Source organism: Amia ocellicauda, unplaced genomic scaffold (genome assembly GCF_036373705.1).
Source record: "Amia ocellicauda isolate fAmiCal2 unplaced genomic scaffold, fAmiCal2.hap1 HAP1_SCAFFOLD_156, whole genome shotgun sequence".
Taxonomy (NCBI): Eukaryota; Metazoa; Chordata; class Actinopteri; order Amiiformes; family Amiidae; genus Amia; species Amia ocellicauda.
The window spans coordinates 120,017-141,747 of NW_027102719.1; the positions used below are offsets into that span (position 1 = coordinate 120,017).

General features: G+C 41.4%; 2 non-coding genes across 2 annotated transcripts; one reads left to right on the plus strand and one right to left on the minus strand.

Annotated features, from left to right (window-relative positions):
* The first annotated feature begins 1,175 nt into the window (after nt 1–1,175).
* trnar-ucu (transfer RNA arginine (anticodon UCU)) lies at nt 1,176–1,266 on the plus strand. The gene is given in 2 exon segments: nt 1,176–1,212; nt 1,231–1,266. It is a non-coding gene; the product is annotated as a tRNA-Arg (tRNA).
* A 15,547-nt stretch (nt 1,267–16,813) lies between these two features.
* On the minus strand, nt 16,814–16,887 carry trnai-aau (transfer RNA isoleucine (anticodon AAU)). The gene has a single exon. It is a non-coding gene; the product is annotated as a tRNA-Ile (tRNA).
* Between the last annotated feature and the right edge of the window lie 4,844 nt (nt 16,888–21,731).

Consider the following 21,731-nt stretch of genomic DNA (forward strand, 5'->3'; position numbering starts at 1 on the left):
TATGCACCAGCCTCCTCTGGTATGTAGGTAGGTAGCAGTGGCCACACTGAACACAGGGCCCGATCTGTAATCAATGTATACCAGTGATGGCACCAGTGACTTTTCTAGTCTTAAACCCCCCCCACCAAGAATTGGGTCTGAGTTCATGGTCATTGTGCTTGTACATTAGTGTATGCGTACAGTTACAATTTACAGTATCCTTGTATGTGCTCGCTTTGCTTTGTGGAATGATGTTCGTTGCTTTATTGTTGTGTGTTTCAGATGATCATTTTATCATTTTCAGAGTTAACATAACTATAGATTCAGCAATAATTTGGTGTTCATATGTGTGTAGTGTTATCGCTATTCAATATAGTGTGCCCAGTGTGCATAATGAGAAACATGTTCAGCTCATCTGCTCTGATGTTATGGATATCAAAAATGTCAACCCTCCACAGACACACACACACAGAGACACAGACACAGACGCACTAATAGGGACAAATTTTACTCCCTCAATAAACAGGCGGACAAGGAATAATCAGGACCTGATTTAACTGAAATAATACCAAAAAAGTTTATTGAGCTACAACGAAGCGCTCCGGAGATGGTCACTGGGCAAGACACATCTAAAGTTTTTTCTAAAGAACTTGCTATCATATACAAGAGGACTCCCTTTGGTTTCTGGGCAACTAGATGATGGTAATGAGGTACCTCAAACTTTAACACACACGTCTCCTGTGTCTTACATTATGTTCTTTCTATGTCCTTGGATGAAAATGTTTTCTAAAAATCACCTGCACAGAACTACTGTACCTGTCCTCTCCGGAGCCATACACAAAGCTTAAATTCATATATGGGTTACACAATCTTGCTGCAACAATGGTGGGAATATAATATATTTGGCACTCAGACAGGGCACTGTCCCACATCACACACAGAGACACACACACACAAGCACAGACACACACAGACAGCCAGACAGACACAGACAGTGTGCTTGACAAATACTTCCCCTCACAGTCAAGTCAACATGAGCCGCATTATCTAAAAGAAGAACCCATCATTTCCTTTTGTGTCAATATCAGCGAGACAGGGATTAAAAAACACATCTGAAAATGCTACTTGTACAAGCACGCTGAGATGCCCCGTCATCAGTAGGCGTGCAGAACAGTATGGTGACAAATGTCTTGTGTGGCTCTGTGGCGCAATGGATAGCGCGTTGGACTTCTAGTGAAAAGGGCAGTGGTCATTCAAAGGTTGTGGGTTCGAGTCCCACCAGAGTCAGTGCTCACTTCATGAAACTTAGAGCTTGCTGGGCTTCCTTGTGACAGCCAGAGGTATCTTGCAGTCAAGTGCCTCGCTGATGCCTTCACTTCTTACTTTTCTGGAATGCCAACTTTGTCCCAAATCCTTGCTTGACTATCAAGACCTCATACGCAGCTTCTTTTCCTAGCCACTGTCACTGTACCAGTCCCCCTCCGTGTCAGTTGCATCTCCGGGAATAGCTGGATCAGGTGGCCTTGTACTTAAGGCCATGGACTACTAAGCCGTTGTGTTTTGCACCCGTGGCTTTCTATCCCACCATCGTTGTGGGCATTCCTTGTTTGACATTTCTTGACAACTGACGCCGTGTACGTTCAATGGACAGTTCCAAGATTCGCAAGACAGAGCTACTTGTGCATTATTGCCCGCTTAACCTGGCTGCCTCTCGAGTGAGCAAAGCCATTTTACCAAATAGAAGAACCCATCATTTCCATCCGTCTCAAAATCAGCGAGACAGGGATTTAAAAAACACAACTGTAAATGCTACTTGTCAAATCACGCTGAGACGCCCGGTCATCTGCAGGCATGCAGAAGAGTATCTTCGTCGTACAGTTTTGTGGTTCTGTGCCACAATGGATAGTGTGCTGGACTTCTAGTGACACACACACACACACACACACACAGACACTACAATTCAATATTCAATGTGCAAACAAGTTTAGCCAGAAGAAACAGAACTCTTTCAATCAATAAATCATGAATATACATTACAAATCGATTCAGAATATGCATAATACAATGTAAAAGCCAGACACAGGGATGGAGAGAATCTCTGGTTCCGTTGGTGTCCGGGCTTTATTGTGGTTCACAGGGTAAACGGGACAAAATACAAGGGGTAAAAACAACCAAAACGAAACATCCACACAAAACAGGGTGCTCCGGGCAGTCAGGGTTGGGAGTGTCAGTCCTCCTTCTCAGCGGGTTAGCTGCCTCCATCTGGGAAGGAGAGGGATTAAATAGAGAAGGCACAGCTGCCACTGACGTCACAATCGCCTCGGTGCTCATTGCCCGCAACCGTGAGTCCACAGCCTGTTAGCGAGGGAGTGACAACACAGCTGTGGCACATGAGCACCTCATCAGCAGACGTCAGCAGCAGCCGTGCCGTGACAGACAGCGGCCTGTCACATACAATTGTATATTTCCTGCGTTCCGTTCCTGCACTCTCTCATTCACCCATTCTAGCTGAGGCAGCCAGTGAGCCCACACACGTGCTATCCCTTCCTCTTCCTCTCACTTCACTGCTATATCAGCGATGACATCATAGAAATCTCACACCTGACAGCAATGACATTACAGAGCACATACATTATGTCTCTCGCCACACTGTCAGTGTTGACTTTCTCGCTCAGTATGCCAGCTCTCCCGGAAACACTGCAATACGTGGATGAGTTTGTACCATTTTTGGATGCTCTACCCTGCTGGGGCGGAGCTGTGATCCAGCTGAAAAGCAGGTCAGGCATGTGGGCACCTGGGCAGCGAAAGATGTATTCGTAATGAAGAGAAACCCAGGTCCAACCCTCCGGTCCAGCCACAGACAGCCACAGAAGTAGTATAGATGGCGGCATCACTTATTTTGACAGCTGGAAGTCCCGTGCTCCCTATGAACCTTTGAACGGGAACTCCTCTCTCCTTCCCAGCACCCCCCTTGGGTTACCATTTGACCCTCCCTTGTCAGCCATCTTGGATGATATCGGCTATTTTGGATGTCAGCCATCTTGGCTGATATCGGCAATTTGTAAGGTCATAGGTCATCTGGTAAGATGGTAGCCATTTTGATAGGGTGACATCCATCATGGTGAGTGTCCAAGTGCACCTCACCCTGCTGGTGTGGAGATGTAACGTTTAATAGCGTAAACTGTGTTTTTAAGGTTATATTGTTTTCATGATACTGTGTTGGAAAATTAAAAAATAAGAAAATAAAAGTTTTATATATTTTAGGTTATAATGTTTTATGATACTATTTAAGTAAATAAAAAGAATAAGAAAAGTTATATATATATATATATATATATATATATATATATATATATATATATATATATATATATATATAGGTTATATTGTTTTATGAAACTGTTTTGGTAAATTAAAAAATAAGAAACATTTTAAATATATATATATATATATATATATATATATATATATATATATATATATATATTAAGGTTATATAGAGAATAAGAAAATAGAGGTTTTAAATACATATATATATATATATATATATATATATATATATATATATATATATATAAGATTATATTGTCTTATGATACTGTTTTAGTAAATAAAAAGAATAAGAAAAGTTATATATATATTAGGTTATATTGTTTTATGAAACTGTTTTAGTAAATTAAAAAATAAGAAAAGTTTTAAATATATATATATATATTTAAGGTTATATAGAGAATAAGATAATAAAAGTTTTATATTTTATTTTAGGTTAAAATGTTTTATGATTTGTTTTAGTAAATTAAAAAATAAGAAAAATAAAAGTTTTATATATATATACAAGATTATATTGTATACATTTAAGAAAAATAAAAGTTGTAAATACACATATATATTTTATTTTAGATTATGTTTGATTATACTGTTTTAGTAAATTAAAAAATAAGAAAAATAAACGTTTTATATATATTTAAGGTTACAATGTTTTATGATACTGTTTTAGTAAATTAAAAAGAAATATGAATATTTACTCAGAGTGGGATTTGAACCCACATGTGTTTTTAGTTTATATGTTTTATGATTAGGCTTAGGATGATACTGTGTTTGCAAAATAAAAAGGTAAGAAAAAATCGATTAAGAAATGTATAGACTTACATATATTGCATGTCATTACATATATATTTAAGCAAACACAGATAAACACACATACCTATATCTCTTTAGTTTATATTTATCAATAGACAATAGAGAACAACAGTGAAATGTATAGAATTATATCTGTACATTTTGACCAGCACTGTACTTATTATATTTGTTACATTAGTGAATGCTCAAACGTAGCCTTAACATGTATCATATTTAAGAATATACTGCATTTCATTCCATTACACACACACACACACACACACACACACACACACAAACATATATATATATATATATCTTGTTAGGTTTTATTTATCAATAGACACTAAAGACATGCACACCACTTTTCTTAGAGAGACACAGTGAAGCACTATTTGTGAATACTCATATGTAATAAATAATATATGTATATATGATTTGTTTGTGCTTTAATGTATAGAATTAATAAAATACACACACACACACACACACACACACACAATGGTGACTTTTATTGTGACAAACAAGCATTTTACAACATGGAACATAGTCAGAAGTAGAAAAAGATACTCCATGAAATGTTTTATAGATACTTGTAATCATTAATTTCTTGTTCACAACACCAACATTGGACAGAAAGAAACACTGACCTGTACAGAGTAATGTCATTTCCAGCATATTCCATATATATTCTATTCAGTCTTTCACTCTTGGCTTCTTTTTCAAAGTTATACCAGGTTCTGGTGACAAAGTACATCAGGTATCTATTGTAAATAAAGTGAGAAACTCTTAAGTTTCTATTCCTTTGGAAATACCTTATTTTTCAAACCTACAAATACATGGTGACAACTGCAAGCATGACACACATACAAAACACAGAAATAGGGACCACATTGCAAGGATATAATAAGCACAAATAGTATTTTACTGCAAATTTTAAGTTTTGTAAAATTATTTATATAACTTCTAGGAGTAATCTGCAAACTACATAGTGAAAATGCAATCAGTCTTCAGGAAACACACACAGCAGACTGAAATAAGCACAACGTCATATTTATATGAACCAAAACTGCATTCTACTAAACCCTGAAACTCTGAAAAATCACTACAAACTCTGTGTTTTGTAAAATGGCTTATTTCACAGACACAGAAACAAATAGGCTCACCCTCAACATATTCCAACACTTGTTATGATGTAAACTTAAAGGTTTACCAGTAGTACAGGGGTATTATTAATCTATTCATGCAACTTTTAGACACTTGTCTAATACAGAGCTAACAACTGCATTGATAGTGGGTAGCAGGGCTTTGACAATGCTGTGCGGTGGGGTTTAAAATGACTTTGTAGGCCAGGGCTTCAAAACCTTACCCCATTTTAACATTTTCAAATTAGCCTCCAACCCCTAAAATACTAAGACATGTTTTTTTGTATCATATGTATCATGTTGTATTACTATGTACATTAATGTGGTTTATAATTTTGATTTAATTTGACATAATTTTATCATATTTTTAATTACAAATTCATATATATAAATAACAAATACTATATAATAATAGTCATAATAATGCAAAAACATATTAAGCAATCATATTTTTACTTACAAAATAATATATATAAAATAACAATATCGAGCGTGGTATTGACGGTATGGAGAGACCCCGTTCCTCCTCCTCCCGTCCCCGCTGCTGTGCCACGTGTGGCCACCGCATGCTACCGGCTTGGAGTGGTGACGTGATCTGCCCCCTCTGTCAGGGACCGGACCCGCGGGGTCCTAGTCACGTCCTGAAAGACAGGGGGCGAGATGCTGCACCAAGATGGACCAGATCTGTGCCCTACTGGCTGCTCAAGGTTTATTTAGCCGCCCTCTCCTCATGTCATGTCAGGATTGATGGCGAGCCTCCGGACCCTTATTTTTTAGCAGCGCAGTTTCTGAAAGGTGCACGTAGGCAGAGGCCTACCCACGCTCCTTCTTTGCCCGCATGGCGCCTTAATGTAGTGCTGGACACGCTTTCTAAGGCCCCATTTGAGCCCTTGCAGTCATATGACTTAAGGTTTGCGTCACTGAAGACGGCGTTTTTGCTGGCAATCACGTCAGCGAGTCACATGCCCTGTCTGTTCACCCTGTGTGTGTCCGTTTTGCAGGAGATGGTTCCAGGGTTACACTTTGACCTAATCCTGCATTCCTCCCGAAGGTGCTGTCTCCTTTCCATATCAACAGGCCTATTGAGTTGATGGCTTTCCATCCTCCACCCTTCTCTTCGGAGGAGGAGAGTAGGCTACACCTGTTGACCTGCTGCGGGCTCTCAGGTGCTATTTGAAGCGCACCAAGGACATTCGATGTTCGGACCAATTGTTTGTGGCCGGGCGCTTTCAAAGCAGCGCCTCTCGCACTGGATTGTGGACACCATTACCACGGCTTATGAGTCAACTGGAGCCCCAGTGCCTGAACACCTGGTGGCCTACTCGACTCAAGGTGTAGCCACGTCGTGGGCCCTTTTTCCAAGGCGCCCCACTGGCAGACATCTGTGCGGCTGCGAGTTGGGTCTCGCCGCACACCTTTGTTCGGTTGTACAGGCTGGACGTGACGGGCCCAGTTCCTTCTATTGGGAATCCGGTGTTGGCTTCAGCTGAGTCGCAGTAGCCTGTTAGGCACTGGCTCCTGGCTTTTCTATCCCTGTCTGCCCCTGTTGAGCATGCTTGGGAAAAGCAATGCAGAACCGTTATCCCTTCCTACCGGACTGTGACTTGTATACAGTTCATTCTATAGGTGGGAGTGCATGTGTTTTTTACACGTGTACCCCGCCATTGTACATAGTTCCTTTGTCAGCAGGCCTTGGCCCCTCCCTAGCTATACTAGCTGTGCTGAGGGCCACTGCTGCTGTATTCAGCAGTAGGCTTTGAGTTTGCTCTTGTGCCCCGCTGTGTATATAGTTCATTTATTGACATCAGTAGAGCATCTGTTGCCGCTAGCTTCCGCAGTGGGTATCCTGCTCCTGTGTCATGTGTGTGGTGCATGAACTGGCTCCTGCGCCCCGCAGTGTATATAGTTCTTTAGAATATACAGTTGAGCTTGTCCGCTCCTTATTAAGTTTAGAATGGACAACTGCTCCTGTTGTTAGCGAGGGCACTCGTGCTTCGCTATGTATATAGTTCCTTTGCCAGCAGTCTGTGGCCCCGCCCTAGCTATGCTAGTGCTGAGGCCACTGCTGCGGTGTCCAGCGGAAGGCACTTGAGTTGGTTCTTGTTGGTCCACTGTGTATATAGTTCCATTATTCGTAATTGAACTATCCAGCAGTGGCTATCTAGTCTGGGTAGCCCGCTGTATGTTGAGCACGGGCTCAACGGACTGCGACCTGTGCTTATATGGTGTGGTCTGGGTATTGGCCCTGCTCCTAGCCCTGCTAGTAGAGCAGGAGACTGCTATTACTAGGCTTCATGGTAGGCACAAGGTCTTGTTGCCTGTGGATACACCATTGCTTATTTCTTCCCAGTTCAGCGTGACTGTGGTCTTCGCGTCTGAGCAGCCCAGATGTGGCCCAAGGGGCCCCGGTGGTTCTATCATAGAGTTGGTACGGCTCCTAGTAGGTTCGCCTCGGGGCAGGCTCTCTTACCAGCTCGCTGCCTCCTCCCTTGCGACGGTTTGGTTATACTGTAACACCTCCCCCTTGGGCAGTGCTTCTGACTCGAAAGATAACGATAGGTTGCGTATGAAACCCCGGTTATCTGAGAAAACAAGCACTGCCCAAGGGTTGCAAGCTCGCGCGGGAGTTCAAGCTCTCGGCAAAAAGAGGAAGTCCTTGTGCAGACGTCACCTTTTGTACAAACAGGAAGTGGAAGGGTCCTGTTTGAGTGACGGGCACAAGGGCCAATGGCAGCTTTGATAGACAAAAGTCTTCGATGCGTTCCAGCGATGCACGCTGAAAACCCCTCCCCGTTGGGCAGTCCTTCTTTTCTCAGATAACCGGGGTTGCATATGCAACCTATCGTTCTTTGTCTATGGTTAATTCCCTCTCACTTTGTAACTTTTACTAGTAAGTCAAATTGAGATTTTAAAAGTTGGTACATGTGAGACAGAGCCAAGAAGGTTGAATTCGGACTGTAGGTTGCTTATGTACATGGGTAAATTACTTTTGCTAGCCTAGTATAGTACTATATACCAATGCTTTATTGTCCTTCAGGCTAAATCATTTTGTATATCAAACAATGGTGAGTGACATATTCTGAGTAATGTACTTAAACTAGTGCTAATCATGCTCTGAAACCAACCCATAGAGAACAAGGTGAAAACTGGAATTAATGGCAAAGCACAGCCATAAACAGTCAACATAATCAAGCCCAGTTAGAAATATAGATGTCTAATTATTTTGAGCACTAATCTTACATTTCATAAAGAAAAGCATTTAATTCTTAGCAATTGTTAGGTGTATGCTGTACGTATTCCAGTTAGTTCACTGTAATGACAGAAATGAGAAGTTCATTTCTTTAGCACACTCACGGAAAACCATTTATTTTTAAACAGTTACTAGATAGCCAGTTTAGGCCTTCATCTTAGTTATTTCTAATAGCAAGAGTGCTTAAAATTATTAATTGAATTATATATCTTTGTTCCCCCTTTTTCTTACTGCTCTCATAAAATAACATTTTATTCAAGCAATAACAGGGTAGCCTAAATATACAACATATCTTAAAGTACAAGGCATCTGAAAGCTGTGTATGGTCTCAATGCATTTGATGCGGAGGATTAATTCAACTGAAAATGGTCAAAACTGTGGACTTTTATTGAATGTTAAATTTGACAGTGTTCTCTCTTAAGGACCTGTTGCCTGTGGGACGTTGCTGCTTTGGTTGTGTCCAGTGCCATTTCAGATAAGAGAGGCTCTGCAGGACAAGCAGGACAGAAACCCGTCTCACAGACACTCTGCCTGCTCTGCATCTCCATTTCCCCTCTCCACCGCACACAGCTGAACGTTATTCTGAATCTTACACAGAGCGCTCAGCTTCTGACACTGATGGCAACATGGGGCCTGGCTCCGAGCCTGAGGAAAACCATGAGGTAATTCAAACTTATTTAATTTCTATACTGTGAAATGTCAGATTGAAAGTGGTTTCTGTTCTTAATGTTTGTATTGTTTATGTATTTCATGTATTTTTGTACAGTTTTGTGTTGACGAGTCCTACATCAACATGAATGTGAATTTCAATGTGAAGAGCACGTGTCATGCTCTGTAATGCAAGGGAGCAATGAGGGGCTGTAGAGACACTCATAAGAGTAGCAGGAGCACTTTTTTATGAACTACTAATTTGTTATATTTTAATAGAATATGAAATGTAGTAGAAAGTTGTATCAGATCAGACCACTGGACAGAAACACCCCACCAAGACTGAGTTTTCATGTTTCTGCACATGTCACCTACAAACTGTTGACAGAGTGGATGAGGGTCTACAGCAGAGGTTCCCCATCCTGAGGTTGTGACAAAGTCAGGGTGAGTTTTGTTTAATATGTTTTTAAATTATTATTATTATTATTATTATTATTATTATTATTATTATTATTATTAAATTATTATATTGTTATTTTAAATATATTATTCTGTAAGTAAAAATATGATTGCTTAATATGTTTTTGCATTATTATTACTATTATTATATAGTATTTGTTATTTATATATATGAATTTGTAATTAAAAATATGATAAAATTATGTCAAATTAAATCAAAATTATAAACCACATTAATGTACATAGTATAACAACATGATACATATGATACAAAAAAATGTCTTAGTATTTTAGGGGTTGGAGGCTAATTTGAAAATGTTACAATGGGGTAAGGTTTTAAAGCCCTGGCCTACAAAGTCATTTTAAACCAGACCGCACAGCATTGTCAAAGCCCTGCTACCCGCTATCAATGCAGTTGTTAGCTCTGTATTAGACAAGTGTCTAAAAGTTGCATGAATAGATTAATAATACCCCTGTACTACTGGTAAACCTTTAAGTTTACATCATAATTTTTGTAAGTGTTGGAATATGTTGAGGGTGAGCCTATTTGTTTCTGTGTCTGTGAAATAAGCCATTTTACAAAACATAGAGTTTGTAGTGATTTTTCAGAGTTTCAGGGTTTAGTAGAATGCAGTTTTGGTTCATATAAATATGACGTTGTGCTTATTTCAGTCTGCTGTGTGTGTTTCCTGAAGACTGACTGCATTTTCACTATGTAGTTTGCAGATTACTCCTAGAAGTTACATAAATAATTTTACAAAACCTAAAATTTGCAGTAAAATACCATTTGTGCTTATTATATCCTTGCAGTGTGGTCCCTATTTCTGTGTTTTGTATGTGTGTCATGCTTGCAGTTGTCACCATGTATTTGTAGGTTTGAAAAATAAGGTATTTCCAAAGGAATAGAAACTGAAGTGTTTCTCACTTTATTTACAATAGATACTTGGTATAACTTGGTAGAACCTGGTATAACTTTGAAAAAGAAGCCAAGAGTGAAAGACTGAATAGAATATATATGGAATATGCTGGAAATGACATTACTCCGTACAGGTCAGGTTTCTTTCTGTCCAATGTTGGTGTTGTGAACCAGAAATTAATGATTACAAGTATCTATACAACATTTCATGGAGTATCTTTTTCTACTTCTGACTATGTTCCATGTTGTAAAATGCTTGTTTGTCACAATAAAAGTCACCATTGTGTGTGTGTGTGTGTGTATTTTATGAATTCTATACATTTGAGCACAAACAAATCATATATACATATATTATTTATTACATATGAGTATTCACAAATAGTGCTTCACTGTGTCTCTCTAAGAAAAGTGGTGTGCATGTCTTTAGTGTCTATTGATAAATAAAACCTAACAAGATATATATATGTTTGTGTGTGTGTGTGTAATGGAATGAAATGCAGTATATTCTTAAATATGATACATGTTAAGGCTACGTTTGAGCATTCACTAATGTAACAAATATAATAAGTACAGTGCTGGTCAAAATGAACAGATATAATTCTATATATTTCACTGTTGTTCTCTATTGTCTATTGATAAATATAAACTAAAGAGATATAGGTATGTGTGTTTATCTGTGTTTGCTTAAATATATATGTAATGACATGCAATATACACTCACCTAAAGGATTATTAGGAACACCATACTAATACTGTGTTTGACCCCCTTTCGCCTTCAGAACTGCCTTAATTCTACGTGGCATTGATTCAACAAGATGCTGAAAGCATTCTTTAGAAATGTTGGCCCATATTGATAGGATAGCATCTTGCAGTTGATGGAGATTTGTGGGATGCACATCCAGGGCACGAAGCTCCCGTTCCACCACATCCCAAAGATGCTCTATTGGGTTGAGATCTGGTGACTGTGGGGGCCAGTTTAGTACAGTGAACTCATTGTCATGTTCAAGAAACCAATTGGAAATGATTCGACCTTTGTGACATGGTGCATTATCCTGCTGGAAGTAGCCATCAGAGGATGGGTACATGGTGGTCATAAAGGGATGGACATGGTCAGAAACAATGCTCAGGTAGGCCGTGGCATTTAAACGATGCCCAATTGGCACTAAGGGGCCTAAAGTGTGCCAAGAAAACATCCCCCACACCATTACACCACCACCAGCAGCCTGCACAGTGGTAACAAGGCATGATGGATCCATGTTCTCATTCTGTTTACGCCAAATTCTGACTCTACCATCTGAATGTCTCAACAGAAATCGAGACTCATCAGACCAGGCAACATTTTTCCAGTCTGCAACTGTCCAATTTTGGTGAGCTTGTGCAAATTGTAGCCTCTTTTTCCTATTTGTAGTGGAGATGAGTGGTACCCGGTGGGGTCTTCTGCTGTTGTAGCCCATCCGCCTCAAGGTTGTACGTGTTGTGGCTTCACAAATGCTTTGCTGCATACCTCGGTTGTAACGAGTGGTTATTTCAGTCAAAGTTGCTCTTCTATCAGCTTGAATCAGTCGGCCCATTCTCCTCTGACCTCTAGCATCAACAAGGCATTTTCGCCCACAGGACTGCCGCATACTGGATGTTTTTCCCTTTTCACACCATTCTTTGTAAACCCTAGAAATGGTTGTGCGTGAAAATCCCAGTAACTGAGCAGATTGTGAAATACTCAGACCGGCCTGTCTGGCACCAACAACCATGCCACGCTCAAAATTGCTTAAATCACCTTTCTTTCCCATTCAGACATTCAGTTTGGAGTTCAGGAGATTGTCTGGACCAGGACCACACCCATAAATGCATTGAAGCAACTGCCATGTGATTGGTTGCTTAGATAATTGCATTAATGAGAAATTGAACAGGTGTTCCTAATAATCCTTTAGGTGAGTGTATGTAAGTCTATACATTTCTTAATCGATTTTTTCTTACCTTTTTATTTTGCAAACACAGTATCATCCTAACCCTAATCATAAAACATATAAACTAAAAACACATGTGGGTTCAAATCCCACTCTGGGTAAATATTCATTTTTCTTTTTAATTTACTAAACCAGTATCATAAAACAGTGTAACCTTAAATATATATAAAACGTTTATTTTTCTTATTTTTTAATTTACTAAAACGAATCATTTAACATTATAACCTAAAAAAAAATATAAAACTTTTATTTTCTTATACTCTTTTTATTTACTAAAACAGTATCATAAAACAATATAACCTATTGATTATATATATATATCTGTATTTAAAACTTTTATTCTCTTTTTATTTACTAAAATAGTATCATAAAACAATATAACTTTAAATATATATATATGTATTTAAAACTTTTCTTATTCTCTTTTTATTTACTTAAACAGAATCATAAAACAATATAACCTTAAAAACACAGTTTATGCTATTAAACATTACACCTCCACACCAGCAGTGTGAGGTGCCCTTGGACATTCACCATGATGGATGTCACCCTAACAAAATGGCTACCATCTTACCAGATGACCTATGACCTTACAAATGGCCGATATCAGTCAAAATGGCCGATATCATCCAAGATGGCTGACAAGGGAGGGTCAAATGGTAACCCAGGGGGGTGCTGGGAAGGAGAGAGGAGTTCCGGTTCAATGGTACATAAGGAGGGAGGGTCAAAGAGTAACCCAGGGGGGTGCTGGGAAGGAGAGAGGAGTTCCAGTTCAAAGGTACATAGGGAGGGCGGGACTTCCGGCTGTCAAAATAAGTGATGCTGCCATCTATACTACTCACAGACACAGTTAGCCACAGCCACGGCTTCTTCCAATTCTCGTCAGTGTTCCAGATTCGATGTTTTTTTTCTTCAGTGACGTTGTAAACACGCACGTGGGGAGCACATCAAAACCCAGTTTTGTGATTCAGTTACAGAAACAACTGACACAGCGGAGCAGTAGGGGTTGTAACATTTTTTGGTCCAAGGTCTGGACCACAGCGACTGAGTGGTCCGGACCTCGGCACTGTGGTCCACGGAGTGGTCCCGATCACGTAACGCAAATTGGGATGGGTTTTTGTTTAGTATTTTTGGACACACCGTATAAAACCCATTTACTGTCAAATATATTATCGACATATCCAAACTACAAACATAATGATCATAAATGTACAATATTAATAGTATAATTCTCATTTGTAACATAGCCGATAGCTGATTTCTTTTTTAATCTTATCTTTCAGACAATTTGTAGGAAGCTGTGCTAACGTTACTCTGAAAAATGCGCTTACATTGAGCAACTTTGTCATTCTGAATGAAATTATTCAAGTTATAATTTTTTCCTCATCATGACTGAAGAGAAAAGATAGCTTATTTAGAATCTTATCTTTAATTTAATGTCAGCCTATTTACATGTCCTCTGTTTGCGCTCTGCCAAGAAATGTTTTATCAACTTTTTTGGTTAAACCATATCTTCCTTATTTTATCACTGTGAGATCTAGCAACATTAAAAACAAAAGCATAGGTTGTTTTGTTTATGTATGGTTAACATTGTAATAGTTGGTATTTTAAAGAGAGATTATAAGAGATGTATTAACGTATTGATCATCTGATGCCCTTTGTCTTTTCTTGAAGGATAATGTCATTATGAAGAAGATAAAACTTTTTTTTTTTAAACACCTCCCCCCACCAGGATTTGGGTCGCCTCCGCACTGTTTCTGCTGAAACAAAAAAACAAGTGTCAATCTCTGCAGGAATCTACTCCGGCTCCCCCTTCTGGTGATGAAGAGGAACCCGAGTCCAAGATGGACGCACACAGAGAGAGAAAGAGACAGAGAGAGAGAGTTGCACTTCCTCCTGCAATGCAATAAATATGCCCAAAATAAGGGACACATTCCTTAACAAAATAATGAATGCCACCCTACCTTTGACAAAACTGAGAAAAAATAAAAATGGTCAGTCCTCCTGGAGGAGGGACACACAGCCTCCCTGGCTGCCCAATATGTCACCGCCTCCCACAGCCTGAGGGGCACAGTGACACATGAGCACCAGCTGTAAATAAAATGTAAATACTCATTTGTAATGCATGTCATTGTATTTCCAAAAAGGAATCTGTAAACACTAAACCTATTTTCTTTAGTTCTATGTATTAAAGATTATTTCTAGTTTATTACATTTTGTTTTTCTGTACTTTTATACATCTTATTGTGATTTTGGCAGGACGCTGTCTGTCACGGCATGGCTGCTGCTGACGCACACTAATTAGGTGCTCATGTGTTGCAGCCGTGTTGTCCGCTGCTTCGCAGACAGCTTGTGAGCTCACGGCTGCAGGCAATGATCACTGAGGCGACTGTGATGTCATTGGCAGGTGTGCTTCATCTATTTAATCCCTCTCCTTCCCCGAGGGAGACTTTATTGTGACTGCCCGGAGCACCCTGTTTGTGTGGCTGTTTTGTGTGCTGGTTTTGCCTTGTTTTCCCCTTTTTGTGTTTTTTTCTGTTGGACTATTGTGAACCCCAATAAAGCTCGGACACCGCCGGAACCCGAGACTCTCTCCGTTTATTGGTTCCGGCATTTACATTTGGTGGCCAATGTGGGGAAGCTTTGTGACATACTTACCCTGAACTCTGTACCCGGAAGGACAGCTATGGAGGCGTCTCCAGTGGAACAGTTGTTGGCCCCAGTGGTGAAGCTGCAGGCTCAAAAACAACAAACTCTCGAGACGCTGTGGCCGCAGCAAACCCGGCTTGGGCAGGTCTGCAGATTCCAAAGATGGGACCGGAGGACGACCCAGAGGCTCTGAATTTCTGTCCAATATTAAAGATCCTAGGCTCTCATTGTCTGATTTGGCTGGGGCACAATTGGGACATGTCTCTGGGGACCGATCACCATTAGTGACTGCAGGCGATGAGAGGGGCAGGGACAGCCTTCCCTCTGACTCCAGTCGTGTAGCAGCCAACAGTACCCTGTTGGACCCAGGGGAAGGAACGAGTTCTGGGACTCACCTCCTCTCTCCTTCTTCCAGTGGAAGGCCCGACACTGGATCCCGCCTTCAACCGGGTTTCCGATTTCGCTATGGACCAGACACAGGATGATGCCCTGGGACATATATATGACCAGGTCAGAGTTGTTGATGGTTGCATAGTGAATACACAGAGGGCACTTTGTGTTTCTCTCCAAACCAGCAGCCAAACCGATCATGCTGGATGATGTTGCAGACAGAATAACGTTCACCACGGTGCCTCCACACTCTTTCACGAATACCAATCGAGCTGCACGGTGCTGGGCTGTGAGCACAGGTCCCACTAGAGGATGACGGGCCCTCGTGCCACCCTCATAGAGTCTGTTTCTGACAGTTTAGTCAGAAACATGCACACCAGTAGACCGCTGGAGGTCATTTTGGAGGGCTCAGGCAATGCTCCTCCTGTTCCTCCTCGCACAAAAAAGCAGATACTGGTCCTTCTGGTTCTTCTGATAGCACATATGAATGTGACATCCTGAAGGAGCTGGACTACCTGTGCAACCTGAATGGGCTGCAGGGAGCGCCTCATAATACCAGTAGTGACAAGGACACTAGCAAAAGGCAAAACTAGAGAAGAATCAGTCAGGAAGGATAAGGAGAGAGCAATCGTCTGTGGCCACCACCTGCAAAACCATTCCCTTTTTGGGGTTGTCTTGCTGTTGCCTCTCTCCGGTGCACCTGCTGTCACTTTCATTTGCACCAAAACAAGAGACAGTGATTCACAACCGCTTAGGCTTCCTAACTGTACAGATTGATATGCCTGAAGTGTAACTGACTTGGTGTTATGCTGTGATGATTACGTGTTCCCTTATTTTTTTGAGAGTTGTATTATAGATGATACCATTGAGAATGAGGCCACAGAATTGCGGGATTTCGTGACTTTCAACACTTATGCAACCGAGTCAAGGTGACAAACAGTTCAATGTCAGGTTGGCACCATGGCTTAGATGTGCCATTCATGAAACTTTCGTTGATTCTTGAAGCCACTGGCTTTGCTTCCCTCTCCAAGTCTGTGTAATAAGGAATTGGCAGGAGCCCACGAGTTGAAACAATCAGAGGACAGAATGCAAATGAAGTGTTCTGAGAAAAGCAAAGCAGAGAACGGACATTTTCCTGTGTGCATGTAGATGGCCGACTTTGACACAACTTGATGAAGTCTTGTAGATCCTACCACTGCTTAAGTGCACTACTACGCTTGCTTTCAGGGAGTTTCGTCTCAAACTTTCAAAGAACAGGTCTCGTACTAGACGGACGAGCACCTTGGATTGGCCTTGGCCGATGAGGGGATCAAACCCAAGACCTTGGCGTTATTAGCACCACGCTCTAACCAACTGAGCTAACCAGCCAGCAAAAGCAATCTCTCTGCCAGGCATTTGCTCATGTTTGTATAATATGGCTGGAAAATGCATTACACAAGTGTGAAAAGAACACTTTTGCAATTGCTAGCACTGGTGATGCTATAAATCAATCTGTCAGAAGTGGGATTTGAACCCACGCCTCCATCTGGAGACCAGAAAACCCTTCTACACTCTTAATAAAGGAGGACTGGGAGGCGACCGCCCCCTCCCAGACCTCTGTGGTACAGCACATCCTGGACCTGAGAGATCGGCTATCGGCACTGGGGAAACTTGCACAGTCGCATCTCTTACAGGCCCAGGAGCGACAACAGCGCATGTACAACAGGAGAGCCCGGTTACGATCATTCACCCAAGGACATGGTACTGGTGTTATTCCCAAATTCAACATCTAAACTGCTGGCTAAGTGGCAGGGACCCTTTGTGGTCACACGCCGCTTAGGGGATGTTGATTATGAGGTGTGTCGCCCGGATCGTCGGAGGGAAAAGCAGATCTATCATCTGAACATGCTGAAGAAGTGGCGAGAGGAGGAAGCATTGGGTGCTTCTAGTTCCCCCCACAATAAAGAGTCTGAAGCCGCTGTTTCTGAGGTTCGCACTGAACTCAATTTAACAAACGCCCAGAAACAGCAGGTTCGCTCTTTATTGTGCCGCTTCCAGCATGTCTTTTCTCACCAACCCGGGCTCACACCTCTCATTGAACACCACATCCACACTGCACTGGACACCTGCGTGCGTGTCAAACCCTGTCGCACCCCCTATTACAAAAAGTAGGCTGTCAATGAAGAGGTGCAGAAGATGTTGGAGCTGGGAGTCATTGAAAAGTCACAATCGGAATGGTGTAGCCCTATAGTCTTGGTGCCAAAGCCTGACGGCAGCACTAGATTCTGCGTTGATTATAGGGAGCTCAATGCAGTGTCTAGGTTTGATGCCTATCCGATGCCCCGTGTGGATGAGTTGCTGGATCGGCTGGGCGCTGCTCACGGAAAACCCGGGCAAGTGAACAGTTGGGAGGAGGGAGACCAAGTATCTGGGGTACCTCTTAGGAGGGGGGCAGGTATGGCCAGTCGTTGACAAAGTGACCTCTATTGCCTCCTGTCCGCCTCCTAAGTCCAAAAAGGAAGTTCGGCAGTTTTTGGGGTTTTCCGGGTATTATCGCCAGTTTCTGCCGGACTTTGCCACCCTGGCTTACCCCCTGACCGAACTGACACGAAAAGGTGCTCCAGATACGTTCCAGTGGACGGAGCAGTGCCAGGTGGCTTTCCAGGCGATTAAGGACCGCCTCTGCCAACACCCTTTTTTTAAATGCCTTGACTTCTCTCTCCCTTTCATTCTACAGACCGACGCCTGAGAAGTTGGAGTGGGCGCGGTCCTGTCCCAGAGTGTTGGGGGTCAGGAACACCCCGTCCTCTATCTAAGCAAACAATTATAGCCCAGGAGCGTAAATATAGCACCATTGAAAAGGAGTGTCTCGCTATAAAGTGGGCTGTGCCCTGTTTATTTAATCCCTCTCCCTCCCCGACGGAAGCAGCTAACCGACAAGAAGGTGGACTGTATCTATTACCCCTGTCTGCCCGGAGCACCCCGATTGTGGACACTTTTTGCTTTTGCTTTTGATTTTGTTTTTGTTTTGTATCTCCGCCCTTTCTTGACATACCTGAACTAAATAAAGCCGGCTTTCACAGTAGGCTATTCAAGAAGGGGGGCTCAAAGATGGCCAGATATAAATTTATCTATTTGATTTTATTTTATTTATTGTGCTTTGTTGGCACAGTGTTTAATGTTCAGTCTTAAATACATATTTTTTAATTGTAGTTTTGTAATTGATTTTGTCTTTGAAAAGCAAGACAAAATAATAAAAAGCACATTTTAGACTATTTAATTTATGCAATGGTGAAAAAATTGTCAAAATAACTGAAATGTAAAAAACAACAAACAAACAAAAACTATCAAAACAATCTGATGCATTTAAAAGAACAATAACGGTCAATGCATTTGACAAATAAAAAAACCAGCAAAACATTCAAAAACAGTGAAACCAGTGCTATTTAGAAATAATTAATACAATCATTTCCATAATTTCTTTACGTACTGTTGGAAATATACCATCTGGCCCAGGTGATTTGTTTGTTTTTAATTCTGCTAGTCCCTTTACTACCTCCTCCTCATTTATCCTGATCTCTCTTAGGGTTTGACTGGACTGGTTGTTAACCTGTGGCATGTTATCTGTTTTTTCTTTAGTAAAAACCTCAATATCGTCAGCTCAGCATACCTTAGTATAACTTAATATAAGCAACAGAGACGCTGCTGTGAAGGAGCGCAATAGTCTCTATAACCGCTCTGTCACAGCCACCTCAATAAATACATCAATTCATTAATCATTGTATTGACTTCAACCATTTAAACACATGTAATGTTTTGCTTTATGCTAGGGGTGGCTAACCCTGGTCCTGGATTTGAGCCCCCACCTCCCCAGGGATCTGTATTGGCAAACTGCTGAGCTGATGATATTGACTGCAAAGGGGAATCTCTCTGGAATGGTCCATTATACAGGGGAGCTAAAGACCTCCAGGAAAGCACTAACCTGTGGCCCTGGGGCCCTGGGGTTTGTCTGCCTAACGCTCGTCCTCTGTTCTTTGGGTCTGCACTGGTTCTGGTCCTATCTGACCAACCTGTTCTGAATAGGGCAGTGGTTCTCGACCTGCGGCCCGTCACACATGGAAGTGCGGCCCACGATATGACACCCACATTTAACACTACAAGCGCAGAGCCGGTCAATTTGACCGTTTTGGTTATTCAAATTTGAATTATACTATGTTCCAAAATACACTGCGTATATACCCATTCGTGACTATTCCTAACTATATGTATTAAACATGCCTACAGCGTTTTAGCTGCATAAACACGAAAATAAATAAGTTATAAACACATTTACCTAGAATAGCCAAAATCGGGTTATTTTGACTGGTCATTTAAATACATAATAAATCAAATATAACACATAATCCTGCCTTCCCTTTACAATAGAGTCAGTCTGGCACTCAAGTGGCGATCTCTACCTGTCTACAATCTTTCATGTGCTTGATAAACACATGCATTGTACAGCATTACAGGTGTTTTCTTACAACTGTAGTAAGATTGAGTGGATACAGTGATTACCCGCAAATCAACATGGATTTGAAACGGAGATTGAAGAGAGCTCGTTTTGGAAATTGGACAAGTAAAATCATGTTCTGTGAAATTGCAGTCTCTCACCACACAATAAGATGAGTTACAACAACCTCAACTTGAACAGAATTGTAAAACTTTAAATAACGTGCTCAGGTAACCACAAAACATATGTTCTATGAACGTTTTGTGCAATGCGCATGTGCCAAAACCATCACGTCATGATGACATACTACTTTACCGGAGTTGAGACATTTTTTGTATTAATTAGCATGGGATAAAGATGCTGATCATGCAAGAAAAGATGAAGTAGCCCGCGTTTGAATGATTATAGATGGACTTTGTGGATTGCAAATAATGAAATTAATAAGTACAGTGGGGGAAAAAAGTATTTGATCCCCTGCTGATTTTGTACGTTTGCCCACTGACAAATAAATGATCAGTCTATAGTTTTAATGGTAGATGTATTTTAGCAGTGAGAGACAGAATAACAACAAAAAAATCCAAGAAAAATGCATTTCAAAAGTTATAAATTGATTTGCATGTTAATGAGGGAAATAAGTATTTGACCCCTTCGACTCAGTACTTGGTGGCAAAACCCTTGTTGGCAATCACAGAGGTCAGACGTTTCTTGTAGTTGGCCACCAGGTTTGCACACATCTCAGGAGGGATTTTGTCCCACTCCTCTTTGCAGATCCTCTCCAAGTCATTAAGGTTTCGAGGCTGACGTTTGGCAACTCGAACCTTCAGCTCCCTCCACAGATTTTCTATGGGATTAAGGTCTGGAGACTGGCTAGGCCACTCCTGGACCTTAATGTGCTTCTTTTTGAGCCACTCCTGTGTGTTTTGGGTCATTGTCATGCTGGAATACCCATCCACGACCCATTTTCAATGCCCTGGCTGAGGGAAGGAGGTTCTCACCCAAGATTTGACGGTACATGGCCCCGTCCATCATCCCTTTGATGCGGTGCAGTTGTCCTGTCCCCTTAGCAGAAAAACACCCCCAAAGCATAATGTTTCCACCTCCATGTTTGATGGTGGGGATGGTGTTCTTGGGGTCATAGGCAGCATTCCTCCTCCTCCAAACACGGCGAGTTGAGTTGATGCCAAAGAGCTCGATTTTGGTCTCATCTGACCACAACACTTTCACCCAGTTCTCCTCTGAATCATTCAGATGTTCATTGGCAAACTTTAGACGGGCCTGTACATGTGCTTTCTTGAGAAGGGGGACCTTGCGGGCGCTGCAGGATTTCAGTCCTTCATGGCGTAGTGTGTTACCAATTGTTTTCTTGGTGACTATGGTCCCAGCTGCCTTGAGATCATTAACAAGATCCTCCCGTGTAGTTCTGGGCTGATTCCTCACCGTTCTCATGATCATTGAAACTCCACGAGGTGAGATCTTGCATGGAGCCCCAGACCGAGGAAGACTGACAGTTATTTTGTGTTTCTTCCATTTGCGAATAATCGCACCAACTGTTGTCACCTTCTCACCAAGCTGCTTGGCGATGGTCTTGTAGCCCATTCCAGCCTTGTGTAGGTCTACAATCTTGTCCCTGACATCCTTGGACAGCTCTTTGGTCTTGGCCATGGTGGAGAGTTTGGAATCTGATTGATTGATTGCTTCTGTGGACAGGTGTCTTTTATACAGGTAACGAGCTGAGATTTAG